This window comes from Hipposideros armiger, unplaced genomic scaffold (assembly GCF_001890085.2).
Source record: "Hipposideros armiger isolate ML-2016 unplaced genomic scaffold, ASM189008v1 scaffold_40, whole genome shotgun sequence".
Taxonomy (NCBI): Eukaryota; Metazoa; Chordata; class Mammalia; order Chiroptera; family Hipposideridae; genus Hipposideros; species Hipposideros armiger.
Genome location: NW_017731390.1, coordinates 4,847,644 through 4,867,521, shown reverse-complemented (window position 1 = coordinate 4,867,521; position 19,878 = coordinate 4,847,644). Strand labels below are relative to the sequence as shown.

The window sequence follows — 19,878 nt, the reverse complement described above, 5'->3', positions numbered from 1 at the left end:
AGCCAAGTCTCAAAGATCCAACCAGCATAGCCATCCATTGGGGAGATTTGGTTCTGAACTCTACAGGGGTGATCAAAATCTCTCTGTGAATAAAGGAGTAACCACTTAATCCCTTCTCTCAATACCTTGGGAGTGATGAAAGGAAAAGGCAAATATATAAAGGTTCTATAAAAGCAAGAACCTTTGTATGTGGGTAGAATTTGATCAGAAACATGACTGTGAAGGCCTTCAAAATCCCAGCTCCTGCCAGTGTAATGCCAGCATAGGCTGGCTGGCCAACAGGGCTTTTTGCTCCAACCACAGACAAAGAACTGAGCAGTACTTTAGCTAGGTGGTTCCCATGGAGAATGGAATCTGAACTCACTTCAAGAAACAAGCAGCTGACACCCCTCCAAGATAAATACCTTCTCAGTTCCGGTTCCAAAGCTAAGTCTAGTCTTTCTTTGCCAGGGATCTAACACACTAGACTTTAAAAACTGATCAGAATAGTAAGTCCTCATAAGCAGGGAGCATCTATCACTGGGGTGGGGGGACAGAAGGGGGCACACAAATTTAAAATAAAAGAAACAGAGAAGAAAAAAATGTTCTTCTATTTGAAAAGTAAGCCTATTTAGAAACAAACATTTTCAACTAACTCCAATCACCTGAATTCCTGCCTTTTCTGAGTTTCCAGTTCTACCTACCTTTGCCACTGCCACAGTTGAAACAGTCTTCTAGAATAATCTAGAAGAGATTCAGACAAGTCCCTAATTCTTTCTGTATCCACAGGTGATCCTACCTACATGCTACAAAGTTAAGAAATGACCTAAAGGAACAACCGTATACAGTGAGTGCCACTTATTAAGCAAAGCAGTAATCACTAGCAAGGCAAATCTTTTTCTCAAGTCACTCACTACAAAAGACCACTAATACATTACACAGTTAAAGATGACTTCTTAAAGTAGGCTCAATTCAAACTCCAATTTCAAAATAGATCCATAAAAAAAATAAAAAGACCCCTTCATCAAGTGACTGACTTTAGTGTAGACTACCAGCAGTGGCTCTCAACTTTTCTGCTGCCTCCATTAAGACTGTGTGCATGCATGCCACATTCCCATCAGTGACATTTAGCATACAATGATACACTACAGTAGGGTATTATGGCTTCCATTTTATAAGTGAGGACACTAAAGCTCCAGGAATGGGAGTGCACACATGCGCACTAGAGAGAAAGACTGACCTGATCTAAGGATGACCTCCCAAGATCCACCTCGGAGTGGAATTAGTACTTGAACTCAAGTCTTCTGATCTCCTTCTATTTCACTAATTACTGAAAGAAATCTCCAACAGAAATTGGTTGGGTTTAGCAATTTCCTAGTATTTTTCTCAAATGAACGTTCAACCCACTCCAAGTTTCTATTCTAGTGATAAAATACAGACACCTCACTATATGTTTTCCAAGAGCAGCCCAATTTATGCAAAATTAAATCAATACGATTTTCCTTTCCCTGAAAATTCCCAGAGCAGCTTTATTCAAACAAATTTAGGATTGATACTTACGATCAGTAATCTAATGACAGAGGGTCTGCTTTAAGAAGTGCTTTTAGTTAAAAACAAATGAACCAATGCCACATGGGTACTAGATTTATCGGGGTGATCACTTTGTAAGGTATATAAATGTCTAATCAGTATGTTGTACACCTGAAACTAATATATTGCATGTCAATTATAATTGCAAAATAATGGAAAAAAAATTTTTTTTATTAAACCAAAAATAGTTTGTAAAGTTTTATGACAGAAAGACAAATTTTAGGGACCAATTATTTTTAGTGAAAAGACAAACTCATGTCTTCTGGAGCACTGTCTATTACAATTTTAAGAATTTAACATTCCTGGGGGTGACCGGGTTGGCTCAGGTGGTTCGAGCGTGGTGCTGATAACACCAAGGTTGCCGGATGGATCCCCACACGGGCCACTGTGAGCTGCGCCCTCCCTAAGAGAGTCAACTGTGCCGAAGGTTGGCAAACTTTTGAGACGAAGAGCCAATCCTGTCCCTCACAACAATTTAAAAATTCTTCGAGCCATAAAACAAATGAAATCACCATTATGTGAATAATAACCTCTAAAAATTTTATAAATGAAACTATGATAGTTTTATTTTCATATTCAATTTTATTTCAGAGCCACATGTATGTACCCAAAGAGCCACATGTGGCTCACGAGCCGCAGTTTGCCGACCCCTGAACTATGCCACTGTAGCATGACAGCAATGGAAAACCAATCACTATGGCTGGTCCCATTAAAAAAAAAACAAACAAAAAAAAACTAACATCCCTGAGGTTAAACCTGAGATTAAATTTAAAAAGTAAAAAGAGGGTTCTCTACAGAATTTTAAGTCTTTCCTTTCTGATCTATTAAATTAGAACAACAAACTTCACTATCTGTGCTCTTCAGAGTCCCTCATTTTCAGAAATAATTTGAGATTGCCTCTAGTTCGGCAACACAGCAATTCTCATCCCCTTAAGAGGGCGGGGCATTTAAATATACAGGCAAATCTGCGTCACCGGTCCACAATGTGTTAAGCTCTTCCATCATAAAAAACACGATATAACACACTTTTCACATCCTCAAGAGTCAGTTTCTTTTAAATAAAGATCAGGGAGCATTATTTCAAATCTTCCTGATGTCAGATTTATTCAGGTGTCTTCATAAAATCAAGCAATGCACCTTTAAAAAGTGCTTTCTTCTAGTCTTCAAAAGACCAAACCTATTTTCCTATTCAATTTCCTAATATTTCATCCAAATATTCCTACACTTTAAGAGCAGGCGACTTCCTGAGTGCAAAGACACTGACTATTGCCTTTTGCATTTGAGAAATAAAGAATCCAATTTAGTTGTTGCTTTTTTCATATGTTTAAAATAATCTAAGAGGTATCCTAGTTACCACGACAATCTGGGGCCTTTATTCAAATGGCATTCTGCTGTTACAAAACTCAGGTTTCAATTGCAAGTTATTTTAAAAAGAAAAAAAAAATCTAAATCTTAATGTCATCTACTTTCGTTCTAAGAGACCTCAGGTAACAGTACTTTCCTTTAATCTTGGCTTTGATTACAGAGTAAATTACAGTTTTTGTATCGGACAGCCCAACAAAATCCCACAGGGAAAAAAACTGACCTTAAAAAGTAGGCTGCCTCCCCTCAGCAAAGTCTCAGGGCCTTAGTTCCACCTTACAAAAATCTGCCAACAGTAAGAATTTGGGGTGTCAACAAAAATTACCTCTCCTTTCTTAAATACATGTTCAATTCTTTAATATGCTATTAAACCTTTTCCCAATATAAAGAAACAGAAAGAGAGGTAAGAGACATTTCAAGATCCTCTCTGGACAAATAGCTCTGCCTAGAACTCTGTCTCCAGATAATCTAGAGAAGAACAGTTGTGTCTTCAAGAGAAGATTCCAGGCATTCCCTCCAATGGAATTCTTCCAATTCCACAGTTCAAATCAGAAGAAATCTGTCTAACAGTATCAGAGATGGAACATAAATGTTTGGCAGAAAATCAGTTGCTCTAGGACAAAGAAATTCGAATAGAGAAGGGGTTTTTGTTTGGTGTATTTTAATCACAGTCAGAAGGAACTACAGCCTTACTTAACGTGGCTACAATAACCCAGGTAGGCAGGGTGGCAACACTTTCTAAACATGGACATTAAAAATCCATTGATGAATCAGCTGTTCACAACCATTCAATAAGACAGCCAACCAGAGAAACATTCACATCAAATAAATTCAAAATGAGCAAGTCCACTTTGTATATTTCTCTACCAGGTTTTAGACAAACAGATTTAATAGCTAGAAACTAAGGGTACCTGCAACAAATGAAATTAAGTAAAAAGTGAATGGGTAGGTTTATGTTAAAACTAGATTCCAAATTCAACATCAATTTCACCTCATTCTGATGAGCACTCAACTACTGACTCAAATAACCCTATGGTGTCCCATTAGTACTAGTGTAGACATTACCCTAAACTAAGAATCAAACTTTAGAGCAGCGTTTCTCAACCTTCCTAATGCCGCGACCCCTTAATACAGTTCCTCATGTTGTGGTGACCCCCAACCCCCAACCATCAAATTATTTTCGTTGCTACTCTATAACTGTAATTTTGCTACTGTTATGAATCGTAATGTAAATATCTTTTTGTTTTCCGATGGTCTTAGGCGACCCCTGTGAAAGGGTCGTTCTACCCCCAAAGGGGTTGCGACCCACAGGTTGAGAACCACTGCTTTAGAGGAAGATTTCATGCTTCTCTGTCCATTTTACCCAATGAGCTCTTACGCACAGACACACCATATTTTTCTATAGTTCTCTGTTATTTTACAGCATAGGGTAGGTGAGGTGCTCAGCAGTCACTTGTTGAACTGAACAAAAATAAATTTAAGAATAACACTGTCTGAAACAGCAAGCAAGTCTGAATGGAGGAAAACAGCAGCAAGGGGGGATCAATGTGCCAGAAACAGAAAAGACAGAAGAATGGTTATTTATCTATGAAAAGAGCAAAGGAAGAAACATGAGGCTATGCACACAGTGCAGTGTTTCAAAAATTAAATTTGCTGAATTCATTCATTCATGAATTCACTTATCACCCAATAAATATTTACTGAGCACCCACCACCTTAATCCATTCAATAAATATACGAGGTCAGACAATTAAGTTCACAAACTTGTTGTACTTGATGTTGCTAACCTTTTTTGATATCAGAGGGATTATTCATTATGAATTTGTACCAACTAGACAAACAGTTAACCAAGTTTACTATTTGGAAGTGCTGAAAAGGCTGTGTGAAAAAGTAAGAGGACCTGAACTTTTCGTCCACAATTCATGGCTCTTGCATCACGACAATGCACCAGCTCACACGGCACTGTCTGTGAGGGAGACTTTAGCCAGTAAACAAATAACTGTATTGGAACACCCTCCCTACTCACCTGATCTGGCCCCCAATGACTTCTTTCTTTACCAGAAGATAAAGGAAATATTGAACGGAAGACATTTTGATGACATTCAGGACATCAAGAGTAATATGACAAGTTCTGATGGCCATTCCAGAAAAAGAGTTCCAAAATTGCTTTAAAGGGTGGACTTGGGCGCTGGCGTCGTGCATAGCTTCCCAAAGGGAGTACTTTGAAGGTGACCGTAGTGATATTCAGCAATGAGGTATGTAGCACTTTTTCTAAAATGAGTTTGTGAACTTAATTGTCAGACCTCATATATTAAGCGCTTACTAGATGCCAAAGCATTGTTCTATAACAATGGTTCTCAGCTGGGGCAACTCTGTCCCCCAGAAGACATTTGGCAATGTCTACGGACATTTTGACTGTCAGAAGTGGGGGAATACTACTAGCATCTAGTGGATAAAGAAAGGGAGGCTGCTAAACATTCTATAATGCACAGGGTAGACCCCCCACAACAAAGAATTACCCAGTCTAAAATATCAATTATGCTGAGGTTGATAAACCCTGTTCTAGAAGGTAAACAAGACAAGTTTCTACATTCTTGGGGCTTACATTCTAGTGGAAGAGATAAACAAGGAAACAAATATAATCTCAGTATCTCAGTTACTGATAAAAGAAATGAAAAAAAATTGAGAATCATAAAGGGAGAGTGCAGGAGTATGGCGTAATTGTTTTAGATAGGGATGTGAGGAGAGGATCCTGCTCTCAAAACAAGTTTCTCCATGAGCAGAGCCAGCCCTATGACCATCTGAGGGAAGAATAGCATTCCAGAAAGAATTAACAAACAGCAAGTAACCCCCCAACCCCACACAGATGGGACTGAGCTTGATGTGTTAGAGAACTAGTAAGAAGGCCAGGGTAGGTAGAATACAGTGAGGAGAACAGTAGGAGGTGAAATCTGAGACCTTGGAGGCCATACTCCAAATCCAACAGTAGCATCCTTCTCTAGCTAATATGCCTACGATACTAAAGAAGTCTAAATGAACCAACAGCTTCACACCTAAAGGAAACCACAAATTCAATCAGTTATCTCATTAATCCCAGACCACACTTGATCTCTTAGCTTAAGCACAGCTAGGAACCTATGTGTTATCTGGAAGCCTTCCAGGATTAAAAGTCACCTGAGATAATGTGCCTGCCTGTCCACCTGCCCTTCAACTTCGCTCCTGAAAAGCAGTCCAGTATGGGGAGGTAGGAGCTCATTACCACAGTGGCATAATGGCATCCAGTTCCTAAACCACAGAACCCTAACATGGGAGAAGGGCCAGGAGCTACAGAAGACTATTCACATGCCACTCCATGAGACTAACGAACAGCAGGAGCCAAGCAGGTTCCAATAAATAACTACATGGGAAAACTAGTGTCAACACAGAATTGCGAACATGCCTCCGTGTGTTCAATACAGTAGAGAGTCTCCACTAAAGCATCTTTGGTTTAAAATGCAAGGAAACAGACTAGAATAACTTTCATGTTATACATATTTTACCACCCTCTGCACCCCCAAAGGCTTTATATAGTTTGAAAATAATCCACAGCCCTCTTCTCTCAACAGAGAAGGTGCTACCTTCCTCTTGAAATTAAACTCAGTCAAACCTCTGGTGAAACAGGTATCTATCATGTGTCGAGATGGATTTAATTAAAATTCCAAGGTTACTCCATGAAGGGGGAAAAATCGTTTTTCCAACTGCAAACACTTTCCATCATGGAAAATTCAACTAACTATGCAACAAACCTGATAGATCTAACAAGTAATAAAAAATCACATGCCCACCATGAACCTCTATACTGAAAATCCTAGGACTTCTACAACTCAACCTGGATGTTTTACTCTTTAGATCAATGATTTTCCCTGTTACAAGCAGCACACAGCCTGGAAGAGAAAAGGAAGGAGGCAGAAGAAAGGTACATAACTACATGATGAAATGCTATCAAATATAATTTCTCTAATAAAAACATAAGTATGCATCCCAATAATGCAGCTTTCCCCCCAATATGACTCTTTCCTCTTGTCCTAGATTATTTTTTAAAAGCTCTAAAAATGTAAACTCAGGAGTCTACTTATTCTTGTACTACTTGATGTGGTGGTAAATATTAGGTACCACACAGTATTCCCAGATAGAGGGCAACCCAGGAGCCAAGTCCTCTCATCTAAAACGATGACAAATCAATAAGAACTCTCCTCTTGTGTTCAATTAAGTAACCACAGCTGAAAAGAATGGCTTCATAAAAAGATAACTAATGCCAAGAGCAACTGTAAATTAAATGTCTGAAAATCATCCAAAACAGACAACAGGGAATGACCTCACCAAACATCCCCAACCCCTACCACACCCCAAAGCAAAAAGAAAATCCTGTTATCCTGAAAGCACTGAAGTATTGGGAATGTGTACAGAAAACAGTCAACTGCAATAAATCAGTAATGGTTCAAAGCAGTGCCTTAACACATAGCCAGTGGTCCACAATCAATGAGACAATAGCATTGTGTTTGTGACTTCATTCAGTAAAACTGTCACTGGAACTTGTAAAAAGGTATTAGAGCTGTTTCTATAGAACTACTCTTAGAATACCAATCAGCTCTACGTCAGAGCCAACACAGCTTCCTCAGGCTGTATTGTGGTTAGTAACAGCCGCAAGACTTCCAAGAACTGAGAACTAGGGTACTGTACTTAGCTTCCACACCATTACTAAGACAGGTGCTATTTGGCTCCTGATCTCCAAGCAAGTCACACCAACCTTGGGGCAAGTGCAAATACCTCATTTCCAGATGCTTTACAGACTGGCAGCAAAAAATAAAGCTTTTTTTCCTTTATAGGCCTAGGGATCTATAACACAAAAAGGAGAAGAGAATATGCCCTTTCAACTGTCAAAGTTAAAAACAAACTTCAAATCACAGTGCTTTAACAACTCCAAAAATGATGCTGCATATAGCCAGGGCAGATCATTAAGACATCTGTTTCTAAAGCCTGAGTCAATTTTCCATTTTACCAAAAAAAAATTTTAACAGATTCTTGGATTTGGACAGTGAAATGATGCAGAAAGTGGCTTCATGTTCGTAATTAATATTTCCTCCCCACCCACACATTCCAGGATCCAGTGGGTTTAGAAATGTTGGCTGAAAAAAATGGAGTCACACAAGGCCAAAGTTATTACCATCAGCCAGCATTTAACTAGAGAAGACAGGAATTAATCAGATGAAGGGCACATTCTAATTTGGAAATCCAGACCAAAGCTAGACAGCCTAAAACACAGTCTGAATACAAAAGCAAAATTAGGGGAAGCCTAGAGAGTTCGCCTTAGAGAGACTTAAGACAGCAATAAATGGTTTAGAAGACCCTTCAAAAATAGTTTCCAAACTTGCCTCAAGACACATCCTAGGGCATTTGTTAAAAAACAAACAAACACAAAAAGATTCCTGGGCCCTAATCCAGACCTTCTAAAATCATAAATTTTCCAGGAGAGAGATCTGGGAATCTGTATACTCAACAATTCCTGGTGTTAGAGACGTTCTGGAAGACACTATGAGTATTAGTAATCAACTACACAGACACTATCTGAATAGATATCAGCTAGGGAAAGCTGATGAATATGTTAGTTAAACATGAATATGCTGCGTGAATTTATCAGTGTTCCCTCATAAAATGCCATTAATACTACGCAAAGAGATCTTTTATTTAAAGGCATAAACTTAAAAAAAAGAAGAAAGAGGGACGACCAAGTGGCTCAGTTGGTTAAGAGTTAGCTTAAAAGCGTGAGCTCTGAGCAACAGGGCCGCCAGTTCCATTCCCACATGGGCCAATGACACTGCGCCCAAACTGAGCTGTCGCTGAGCTGCCAACAGGTGGCAGGATGGCTCAGCTGGTGTAACAAGACTGCCAGTTCGATGGTGGGCTACGCCTGCCCGCAATTAAGACTGAACTCGGCACCTTGAGCTCAGCTGCCGCTCGGATGGCTCAGTGGATAGGGCATGCACTCTTAACAACAAGGCTGCTGGTTCGGCTCCTGCATGGGATGGTGGCTACAACCACCTGCAACTAAGATTGAACACAGCACCTTGAGCTTAAGGACCATGAGCTGCTGACAGGAAGCCAGATGTCGACTGGTGCCCTCCACAATGAAGACTGAAGAACTCGGCTGGTCCCCTTCTCCAATTCCCCAATAAAATCTTTTAAAAAAAAAAAAAAAAAGAAGAAGAAAGAAAATGGCAAAGGAGACAACAGCGGAGAGACATCAATAAAATTTTGGAAGCTGAACAGCAGATGCATTAGTGATAAATAACTACACAGAAAGGAGAAAAGTGAACACTTGCTGTGGAAAGAATTCCTACCACAGAATCTCTGAAAAGGCCCAGAAATTGTAGGCACTTAATACCTCTGGACGAAAGAGAGTAGGCGGGGCTAAAACAGGAGAGTTGGTTGAAAGTCTGTATAAGAAATAGATTCCTCCGTCCCCTTGTTCCCTTCCCCAAGCTACCAGGCAGAAGATTGGAGAAGCGGAATCTGAGGTCCTCTGAACCAAGGGGCCAGTCTCAGCTAAGGACAGGAGTGCCAATCTGAAAACAGGGGGAGCAAATAAAAGCTTAACTTTTACTACCCCCTCCCCATCGCTCTTCTCCCACGTGGCTCCAAAAACACCTGCTGCTGGGCTTATACCCTCCAGGCAGGAGACTGGAGGATCCTCTCAGGAAACTGACCAGCTGCCAATTCACCCTGAAGTGATGCTCATCACTTAATGAGCCAGGACTTCACACTCAGAGCTTATTAGTGCCTTAAAAAAAACTGACAGCCAAGAATTATCAGACACTTGAAGAAAACCTCTGACGTGAAAGCCAGAAATCAAAGTAAACAAAACAGAATTCCTGACAACATGCAAAAATATTTATATATAAAACTCTGAGAACACTAAAAAGAGCTTGTGGAAATTTAAAAAATTCATACTGGAAAATACAATACATAAAAATACAATAGTAAAGATGGAAGAAAAAGCAAAGGAAATCTGAAAATTAATGAATAAGAAAAAAGAAAAATTTGCGAGGAGAAAATATTAGAGGACCAGTCTAGGAGTTTCACCATCTGGATAACAGGGATTCCCAGAAAGAGAGAGGAAAGAAATAATTATAAAAGGACGAATACATTATCAAAGATATAATACAAGATAATTTTGCAGGATAGATGGAAATAAGCTTTAAACTAAAAAGGGCCATGATGAATTTTAAAATATTCACACCAAGGCACAACATGATTGTATTTCAGAATGAGGGGTAAAGACAAGACCTGAAAACCTTTCAGAGAAAAAAACAATACATCCCCTACAAAGAATCCACAATCAGAACAGTATCAAATTTCACAATATCACTATTGAAAGTTAGACGACCACAAAGCAAGGCTTAAAATTTCCAAAAAGATGATCTCCAATGTAATATATTATATCTAATCAAACTACCAACTGGTGTGAGGGTAGAAAAGAGATGATTCATATATACAAGCCCTCAAATACCGCACCCTTTCCAATGGACCCTTTTTCATAAAGCCTCTGAAAGAGGCTCTACTAATGTGTTTGAATGTATTAGAGAGATTTATACTTCTGCCCAAGTTTAGGGATGAATTAGCAATTGATATTTAGTAAAAGCAAAAAAAAAGAAAAAAAAAGAGAGAAAGAAAAGAAAAAGGAAGGAGAAAAGAAAGAAAAAGAATAGCAATTATTGGGCTGGACAAGTGGCTCAGTTGGTTAAGAGCTTGCTCAAGAGTTTGAGCTCTGAACAACAGCAGTTCGAGTCCTGGCCCGAGCTGAGCTGCCAACAGATGGCAGGATAGCTCAGCTAAAACAAAAAAAAAGAAATTATTGTATTTAGGGGAAAATAAGGAAGGAAATATAATCATAGTACTATAGTCATTACATCAGATCCTAATCTTTTTCTTTTTTGATAACATTCACCACTACTCCCTTTGGACTCATGGGGTGAAAGGTGGCAGGTGGGAGGAGGCTGAAGGCCTGGGAACTACATTCCCAGAATCCCATCAATGGGGTTGTGGTTTCAGTTCCCAGAGTACTAGTCATTCACTCAAGATCTAGAAGATAGAAGAAAAGTAGATGGCACTAGGCTCTTCCAGTAGCAATGAGTAGGTATGTGGCTTCTGACATATGAGAGACATGTGGTTTGCAGCAGTTTCCAATATTCTGCTAATTGCCTGCTTTGGTGTTTAAGGCAGCCAAGTTCATTAATGGTAGCGGTTTTTTACAAATCCCTGTAACATGGCCTTCCCTGGCCAATGCTCCCATGGCCTTTCAATGGTTTTATAAACATCTAATATCCTCTTAGAAATACCAAGAATGGTTTGTTTTTCTAATTGAATCCTGTTCTATAATACAAAAACATACAAAATATTGATTTAATCAAGATTGTGATATATCTGCATTAGGCGGATAGCAGGAAGGGTTGAGGATGGGTAGCAGTATAAGAATGCAAAAATAATTTTCCACAGTCGAAATTCAATAGATAATATCTAAGAATGGAAAAATCTAGAAATAACAATATAAGTATACTATGTAGAAACATGAAGGTAATACACATCAGAAAAACACTAAAGTAGTAAAAGTGATTGAGGACAAACAAGGAAAAATGGAGCAGCTGGGGTTTTTTTAATTATAAAACTTGCGATACTATTTGACTCTTTAAACTATGTATTCTTACTATTTTGATTTAAAAAAAACATTTGATTTAATGATGAAAAACCAAAAAATCCTAACACTGGATAAGCAAAACCAAGCTTCAGACTGAGCAAACTTTTTAAAAATGTCAATCAATACTGGATCAAAACAGGGCCAAACAAACAAAAATATCAGCTTCCGCAACTCTACTTACCAATGTAGTTAAGGACAATAGAAAAATCCCCCCAAAACAAAATAATTAAAAAGCCATCATGCTTGATTCTAGAACCTGTGTCTTGAATGCAACTCTAATGGAAGCAGGCTGTCTAATGTGACCTGAATCTGCCACAGCCTGGGTGTAACCTAACAATGTTCACCACCCCAGAGCTTACTCTACACCACATCTCAAATATGTGAGGAACTTCCAGGTCACTGTAAGAAATCATGACCAAAATTAATTGTAAAGGTAAGCACAAAAATAGAGGGATAAGGGCCAGCCGAGTGGCGCGATGGTTAAGAGCTGGCTTGGGACGCCAGAGGGCCCCGGTTCGGATCCCACATATGAGGGCCAGTGACACTGCCCTCTACAGCTAAGATGCTGAACAACAGCTCAACCTGGAGCTGAGCTGCCGGCGACGGCGTAGGCTGCAGCCCCTGTGGCAGTGGGTTGCCATGGGCTACCGTGTGTAGCCAGCAGCCAGCGTGAGCAGCCAGCAGCCAGCGTGAGCGGCCAGCAGCCAGCGTGAGCGGCCAACAGCCGCAGTGAGCGGCCGTCCAGAAGCCGGCGACTGATCTGCCTCGCCCGGGAAGAGCGCAATGATGGTGCCAACTTAGGCCAGTGAAGCAACGTCCTCCACAACTAGACTGAAGAACAAAATGACAGCAACTTGTCTGTTCCCCTTCCCCCAATTCCCCAGCACTGTTCCCATCCCCCAATTCCCCAATAAAAATCTTTAAAAAAAAAAAATAGAGGGATAAGTCTTAAAACCTTAAAAAAACCTTAGTTTCTTTTTAGGTCTTGTTTTCAATTTAATGCAACTAACTAAAAAAAAAAAAAAACAACCAACATCTGTTGTCAAACACATCTTTAGAAGTTCTAAGACACTGTTAGATAAAAAGGGAGATTACAAGGTGAGCTGAAACCCAGTCATTTATGACCAAAAAACGGCTCTTCGCACTCTAGGCTAGCCATCTCTCATATTACCAGCCCTCAACTTCCACGTGCCATCCTTCATCTGCACACCCGAAATATAAAAGTAGAAAAGCAAATACAAAGAATAGTCAGAAGTAAGGAAAATCCTGTGATAACAGTCTCCAGTATGAAAAGGCCTGAAAGAAAACTGAAACAGCTGCTCCAGGAATTGTTGACCCAGACTTCACATGGAGAGAAGTGTCATGCCTCATTTCAAAGATAATATATTAAGTCCCAACTCACCACAGATAATCTAATAACAAAGCTGTGACTTTCACTGTCGAGGAGTCTCTTCTCTCTCCCTCTAATACCCTTAAGCCATGAGATACACATATGCTCCTTGCTGAAATGCTAGAAAAATTTGCACATTTTCATTTCTTGATCGCTAGTGATGGGCTGCTAAACCAAGAGTCTACTTTAAGTTATGAAAATGGGGCAAGCTGATCCAATTACACAAGAAAGGTACTAAATCAAACAGGCCCATCTGGGCTTTGGGGAAGAGTACTGTGATTTCTGAACAAAAGTCAATATACTTAGAGATAAAAATGCTTTCATGCTTTTTTATCATGGCCCTTGGGCTACTGATTCATTTGCATGTCCAAAAAGAGTTATGTGTCACGTTAAGACATATGGCCTAGATGATGGGTATGAGAATATTATATTCTCCAGTTCATAATAAGAACATCTGTGTTCTCTTTCTAGCCCCATGAGGCTTACAATAAAAACTGTCAATATTCCTTAGAAGTGAATGGGTTTCCTGTTTCCTAAATAGCAGGTCTGGCAAACTAACAATCCATAATCCCCATAATCTAAGAATTGCTCCCCAATAACCACTCATCTCTATACTAATTCCTAAGACCCTAAAATTTTAAGACCTAATCCAGCCACACAAGTTTAATTTGCAAGACCTAGAAGAAATCAAGACTAAAATAATAGGCTTTGTCCAGGGAAGTTCTTAGAGAAAATGTTCCACTGTATAAGCATCAGATTTCTTTATGGCATTGATGGTTTTAGCATCAACACTAGCCAACTAACATCTGTGGAAAGAACGCACAGAAAAAAATCTCTACTGTAAAGGTTGAACTCAAAATTCACTATGCTGGGAGCAGCCGGTTAGCTCAGTTGGTTAGAGTGCAGTACTCATAACACCAAGGTTGCTGGTTCGATCCCCACATGGGCCACTGAGCTGCGCCCTCCACAACTAAAAGTGAAACAACTACTTGACTTGGAGCTGCTGGGTCCTGGAAAAACACACAGTTGCCCAATTAAAAAAAAAATTCACTATGCTATTTATCTAAATTTTTTTCGAGAGCTCACACTCTCTGAAGCCTTGCCTCCTATCTCTCTGCTTCTCATTCAGAAACACTGGAACTTCCTTCAGTTCTTCAAAATATCCATAATCTTTCACCTATGCCATTTCCTCCACTTACAATAGTCTGTTGTCCTCCCTTCATTAGTTAGGTTTTAGCCTTAAAAGTCAATTCCACAGGGACCTTCCTTGACTGCCCGCCTTCCCAATCAACCTGGGTTAGGCTTCCAAATAGCTCACTCCACAGCATTTATAGTGAAAGTAACTAATTATTTGTTTGTTTAATGGATGTCTTCCCCACTAGACCACAACTGCGTGAATGCAAGGAATGAGTCAGTTTTGTTCACTGCTAAGTCTCCAGCACCTAGCAGTGCTTGGTACACAGGAACTCAAAAATTCTTGTCAAATAAATGAATTCACAGAGCCTAAAAATAAAAAATAACCAGCTTCAGCAACTCTTCTTATAATTTACCCTACAGATATTGTCACACACATAAAGGGCCAAACATATATTCTTCTTCACTGGACCACAGTTTATAACAGCAAGAGACCAGAAACATTTAAAATATCTACCAATAGAGGGCAGGTGTCAAACCTCTATATTGCTTATATAGAATGACTGCCAAAATAAGTTAAAAAGAAAAAGTGGAGCATATTAACAGTGTGCTACACTTGTTTAAAACAAAACAAAACGAGGAAATATATATGTTTGCTTTATATGTACATGGTATCTCTTGAAAGGATCTCAAGAAACTGATACTAGTTGCCTCTGAGAAGATGTACTGGATTAATGAGTAGACAGCAGACTATGGGTAGAAGGTAGACTATTCACTGTATACCCTTTTTACCTTTCGAATTTTGAACCATGTGAACATATTATCTATTTAAAAAATAAAAGTTGCTTCAAGAGTGCGAGCTCTGAGCAACAGGGTCGCCAGTTCAATTCCCGGCCCAAGCTGAGCTGCCACTGAGCTGCCAACAGGTGGCAGGATGGCGCAGCTAAAAAAATAAAAATAAAAAATAAATGAAAGTTGCTAAAGACACTCCTGTCCTTATTTCTAACACAGTGACAGAAAGAGTTTAAATATCTCATACTTAGATCTCTGATGACAAACATCTTGCCTATTAACTGAACACTGGGAGGGCGGAAGTGGAAAGAAGGAAAACTCACTTATTCACAAATCTTGCGCAGTGTGCCCCATACTACATTGCATCACTTTAGCAGAAAATTCCATTTTTTGTTTAAACCAGTTGTCCCAATCTGAACATAAGAATGTTTTCACAGTCAGAGGGATTATTGGGGGGGGGGGACGGGACATTATTGGATTCAGTATTTCTATAAGCATAGAAAGTAGGTTGGTGAATCTGTACTGAAGAAATATCATAAATACTGACTGAAAACAAATTACTTTCACTGAGGGTCCTCAAAATCTAAATGGAGCTTAATTTGAATCCAGAGAGTTTAAGAAACTAAAATTATTTTGAAAACCAATTTTAAGAACGGGGAGGAATGGTACACACATTCCTCAGAAACATAGATTTGCCAAACTTCAAGACAATCTTCAGGAAAGAAAGATCCGAGACGTGATTAAACACAACTCCAATAATCATATTTGTTATCAAGACCCTGGACCAGATTTAAAGTCTTTGGATCTGAACCTGTTAGTTTCCCAAACATGCATATCAGAAACAGAATATGTGGCTAGACAAATGATGGCAGGAGAAAGCCAAATCCAGGGCCACCAAAAAGAGGATCTGTTTTGGGGTCTCCAATGTTAGAAGGGCCACCGTCATATGCTATAAGAAATGATCTTCATAATCCATCCCAAGACCTATCGGAGATAGTTATCTTCAACTAATTATCCCCTGAAAGACAAAAGGGTATTTATTTACTAAGTAGAACACACTGAAAAGGGCATTTACTATGAAAAGGGCATTTACTAAGTAGAACTATGTCTTCAGTACAGCATTCTAAATTGTTAGAACTTTGCCTAGCCTAAATGACAAGTTAGAAGCCAATTCCTTGCTCCCCAATTTGATAACACATTTGCCTCCACAGGCTCTTTCCACGCATTAAGCCAAAATCTTAAGAGCTCTAAGACTGACACAGGCATTAGCAAATGTATCGCCTTTTTCCCCTACTAACATTGTTTTTCTCCATAAAGTTCTGTTCAGCATTTTAAATACCCTTCTATAATACACTAAGAAGTGCTCGTGGATTTAGCCTATAGCTCCCCAGGCTCAAAGGCTTGGAAGTGAAAGTGGGGCCAAAAAGAAGAAGAAAAAAAAATGTCTGAAATACTCTCTCTCAATGCCCTGGACTTTCAAAGCTAGACAAAGGCAATGGTTCTGCATTTAATCACTAGATGAATAAGAAACAGATTTGAATTTAGAAGAAACATAAAGGAGTGCAAAAACATTCACTAAAGAGTACTGCCTCTATTTCCTTGCAGAACAGCCCTCAGGATCTGCCAATGAGCCTCATTTTGACATGGAACACCCCATCTACTCTAATCCGGGGCATATCCCTCAAGAGACAGTCAACCGGAACTCTGCCAACTTCTGCTCTGGAGTTGTGTGAGGAACAGTAGCAACAAGAGCCTACTTTGAGAAGGAGATCAACAATCACACTCAAGAAGAAAAGAAGTTATTTGGCAAAGGGAAGCATGTTGCCAAAATGTTAGTCACAGCTTCAAGGTCCCGGTTTGTGTTTCTGCAACTATTCTCTGCTTTGACAGAGTCCATTCTCTGGCCCAGGAAACCCAGCTCAGCTTCTGACACCCGCCCCATTTGAAGCAGTCAAGAATCCTTTCAATTTGGTGGTATCAAACTGTGACACAGACAAGATGTCCACCAGAGACTAAAAAGGAGAGAAAAAAATATGTAATTTGCCATTTCCACTTAGGACTGGCTCAAGTAGAGCAATGGAAAAACATAACAGGATAGGAACAAATGGAAAATCATTGTTAAACAAGCAGACTATAACAAAGCCTCCCCAAAACTCTGAGCCTCTGTAACTTAACTTTAAAAACAAACCGAAAAGACACACTGTAGTCTTTTTGAAATTACAGCAAAAATATTAATTAAGCAGGTTTATACTCCCAGTAAGTGTATATACCTCATAGCCTGCAGTTAGCTCTTCAGAATCTCTTCAAGAGCAATAGGAAAACAGACTCAAGGAGGCCTGGCTATTCTCCCGAAGAGCCCAAGGAGTCAAGAAAGAACATCTGAAAATTCTCTCTTCAACAGGAACAGGGCTCTTCTTCCTCCTTAAAGGTAAAAACTTGAAAACGCCACCGTTCTCAACACCCTCCCCCTTCCCTTACATTTCACCTTTGTGCTGACATCACGTAACTAATCAGTACCAACTAAGGTAAACACTACTCTGATATCAAGTGTGAGGTAGAATTAGAAACTGCCCCCTCTTAAGCAAATCCACGTCAGACTTCAGAAATGCCAAGACTTTCAGGAACACTAAGCTAAATAAGTTCACTTATGGGCAAAATATTTAGGGTATTATGCCCAAAGGAAAAGCTAGAACAGTCAAGATTGCAAAGGATTAACAAGAAAGAAGTTAAAATTGTCCACACGCACACTCGTCCCCACCAACTGGCAACAGCGCCAAAGTGACTGGATCAAAGAAAAAATTTTATTTTTTTTTAATATTAAAAAAAATAAATTAATATTTTAAAATATTATTTTTCAGTGAATTTTCAAAGAGTTCATGAGGAAAATCAGTGTTTATCAAGAGTAAAATAATGGAAATTTTTTTCTTCAATGTTTTTAAAGAGTAAAATACTCTGGTGGCTAGACTGAATTCTCTCACAGTCTCCCGCAACAGACTTCATTCACCCCTAACTCTAACTTTCCATCTTTATCTTAATGGCAGCCAATACAATGTAACACAATAATATGAAATTTTTGGCCACTGAAACTTGATGTTAAGAAAAGTTAGAAAATTGGACACGTATCAAATCAAAACCAACTCTTCCCTAGCACAAAAAAATGCAGCAAGGCTGAGAGGAAGAAACTAAGAAAGACATGTCTTCTAAATATCACTATCTCAATTTTGTTTTCAGAGGTCACTTCTGTGCAACCACTTTAAACATCCCATTTGGTTAACACAATCTTCTAGAGGCAGCGAGGGGCCAAACCTATATTTCAAAAGGAAAAAAATGAAACAGTTTAATGATTTGCCCCAAAGTTACTCAGTAAATCCACGGTCCTTATTCCGAGGGTCTCTGGTAAAAGGAAAGAAGTCACCACAAACATTCAGTAAGTCATTCAGAAACTGTATGGCAAGAAGAACAGCATGAAAAGGGAGGTGGATCCTAGGGGAGCCCAAAGCAGTAACAGATGATTCAAACCCCTTTAAAAATGTGAATTCCAGTAAACATCAGTTCTTCCAGCTCCTCGGTCCCAGTGTTACCTTTAAGAAATTTTCCTTCCTGACCAGTAACTCAACAACACACACACTTGAACACTTGAAGATTTCTACCTTCCCTCACTTCGCACCACTCCAACCTGAACCCTCAACTCTAGGTTGTGGCCATGCGCATTTCTCAATCCAATCTTTAACTCAATTCTGATTTCTTCTCAATTAACGCTCTCCAGATTCCCTCTAGTGTAGGCAGTTTCCCGAGTCATCCTCTCAGCCATTGGTTTTCACTCAACTCAGTCCCCAAAAATGTCATATTGGCCTCCTCACCTGGGGCATCCAGTTAATTACCTGTTCCCAACAGGTCCTCCCTCCCCATCTCCCTTTTTGCGCACGGTTACCTCTCGTTCCTCACCGAGTTACCGTCTTACTCACCTTACCCAACCCTTCAGGATCCCTTATTTCCTGCCTCTCAATAACCTTCCTCCCCATTTTCACAGTCAGCGAACGCCTCACACCAATTCCCGACCACTCCTCCCTACTTAGATTTGCCACGCTCCCTCTCCTCCAGGTTCCTCAGACCCAGGCCCAATGCTCCCCTCCCCTCAGGCCCCGCCCCAAGGACCCCTCTCTCTCTCAGGCCCCTCCTCCAATACCTCTCTCTCCTCAAGCCCCGCCCCAACCCCCCCTCTCCCGGATCTCCCTCCCACTCAGGTCCGCAGGTCATCTCAGCTAGGGACCCAGGCTCCCTGGCCTCTTTCTGACCTGGCCGCAGCGGCTCCGGGAGCGAGTCCTCCGCCACCTCCGCTCCGGCTTCGTCCAGTCTTGCTCGGGCCCTGCTCGGCAAGCTCCCTTTCTCGCCGCCGCCGCCCCTTTTGCCAACCCGGAAATGGATCTGCTCCCACCGTCCCCAGCGTCCGCGAACAAAATGGAGGCGGGGTGGAAAAGGAGTAGGGAGCTGGGAGCGAAGAGACATTACACGCATGCGCTCCTGGAAAGCCCGCCCCTGCCAGTGCACGTAAAGACGGAAGAGGTCCGGTAGCCATCATCTTGAGAAGGTCGCTAGAAGTCCACCTACCAGTAAAAGCAGGGTTTGCAACTTTGGCTGCGGTTGTAATCACCTGGGATGACTTAAGTAAATAGGCATGCCTGAGTTTCATTTCTAGAAATTCTGATTTAATTGATCTGGGGTATGGCCTAGGCATCGGGACTTTTAAAACTGAGTAGATGATTCTAATGTTGAGATGGAGAATCACTGAGCTAAACAGGGTCTTGAATATACCTTTTTCGTCTTTATTCTACCGCTCTCTACACACACACACACACACACACACACACACACACACACACACATACCATAAATGTCCTTC

The 19,878-nt window shown here is 40.2% G+C and overlaps 1 protein-coding gene across 3 annotated transcripts in view; it reads right to left on the bottom strand.

The window, feature by feature from the left end:
- WIPF2 (WAS/WASL interacting protein family member 2) overlaps window positions 1–19,428 on the bottom strand; it is a 42,321-nt gene extending 22,893 nt beyond the window's left edge. The window contains exon 1 of one of the 3 annotated variants that reach the window (XM_019638802.1): window positions 19,274–19,428. The gene's annotated coding sequence lies outside the window, so the exon portion shown is untranslated. Of the gene's footprint in view, window positions 1–11,843; window positions 11,862–18,943; window positions 19,097–19,273 lie in introns of those variants that run through there. The other 2 variants (XM_019638803.1, XM_019638804.1) reach the window with 2 other exon arrangements.
- Between the last annotated feature and the right edge of the window lie 450 nt (window positions 19,429–19,878).